Here is a 1,801-nt window from a genome sequence, read left to right as displayed (position 1 = left end):
ATAAACTGACATAATTTATTGAGAATATAAAATAAATTTTAATTATACCCTAATACAAAAAAATAATATAAAAATAAGGTTTATGTTTTCTTAATGTAATTATATAATTAATAAAAAATTAATTTTTAAATATTTGAATGTATATTTCAATATAATTAATTTTTTAATGTATTTATATAATTAATAAAAAATTAATTTTTAAATATTTGAATGTATATTTCAATATAATTACGCCATAAGGCGTTCCCTCTGGAAACGACTCCCCTCTGGCATTACGTGTAAATTTGTGGGCCTTCGATTTCTAATGTTAGACGATTAAAATAGTTTCAAGAGTGCGATTAATTCTAATTACAACCATGTGATTAATTCCAATTAACCGTGCGATTAAGACTGGTAGCAGGTAGCGCTTGCTCTACACTATCCATTGTCTGGAACACTTCTGCTACCAAAATGGCATTTTAAGTTCAATCGCCGGATGGCTTGTTCAGGGCCCAATTATAGACATGTTTCCTGGTGTCAAATCTCTGTTAAAATTCATCACAAAAAACATGGAAGTCGTATTCATCCTGGTAGGGTGGGAAATCATCGGCTGGAGATGTCTTATCTCTGTAGCGTACTATGGAAGATGGCAAAGCTGGAATCCAAACGAAAGATGGTATACCTATTTCCAGGTAGAGGACTTTTGGACCAGGTACATCGTTGAGTTGCAGGAAGCAGCATCCAAGAAGCATAAAAGTATTGTCGATGAAAAGGTAAATAAAATGATTGGCTCGGAAGGAATACTTTTTATGGGGTTTGTTGCGATGTGTGTATTGGCTGCAATTTTTTAAGGTTTACACTAGTAAACTCTGTTGGTTTATCGTAGAGTTTGTGTTTGATAATAGGCGTATGCAGAAAATATCCTCAAAGTTTTTATCAAAGCCGGGTGAAACAGAGGACGGGGATTTTTTAGAATACAGGCCAATTTTGGAGAACATGGACCTTCTGTGGGAGGCTCCTTGGACCGTGTTTGTAACAAACCGAAATTCCATCAAGAAAGCAAAGGAACTTGTGAAAGAGGGAAACATGGATGGTAGAGAATGCGATACCCTAATCTGGCTTCTGAGAAACTATAGAAAATCAACAGGATGTGTGGGTATACAGAGTTTGGATCTTGCAAAATTACAAAATAAAGTGGGTTTGAAGTTCTTGTGGAAAAGAGATCCTGGCCCTATATTTGTGGAAGAGCATTACATATACGTGAGAAAACCGTCATTGAAGCTAACAGCGGTTTCATTGGTCAATATAATTGTTCGGTTGTCACCTGATTGTGGGAGAAATGCTTTAAAAGCATACTCTGAGGCATGTGAACTGATGGATTTGGTGGAGGACTGAGATCCTGCAACCGATAGATTGCTGAGTAAAACGTCAGATAGTGTATTCAAAACATTATAGGAACAAACTGCAGAGAATGCTCTGGATACTACAAGTGTTGTATACATGGCAGATGCAGCTGCTACAATCGATAATCTTGCAGAAGAAAGTAGAAGGAAAGTTACGGTGATTGAACATGGAGGAGACTCTCTGGATTGGAAGAAGGCAGGGGCAGGGAACGCCTTATACAGATTATGCAAGAACATTGATTGCAGTTCAACAGGGAATTTTATGGAAGTGGTCGATAAATTACAGAGTGCTTTAGCAGACATTGTCGATGGTTGCATAGAGAGTGTGGGGAACTCGTTAGTGGATAACTGCACTAAATGGGCGCAAGATTTCCAGGAATGTAAAGTTGTTAAAAGCAGTTTACATAGCCAGGAAAAAT

The sequence above is a fragment of the Pinus tabuliformis genome, chromosome X (genome assembly GCF_031772625.1).
Source record: "Pinus tabuliformis cultivar Carrire ecotype Pingquan chromosome X, CPIR1, whole genome shotgun sequence".
NCBI lineage: Eukaryota > Viridiplantae > Streptophyta > Pinopsida > Pinales > Pinaceae > Pinus > Pinus tabuliformis.
The sequence above is the reverse complement of the archived record's forward strand: the minus strand, read 5'-3'. Positions refer to the sequence as shown.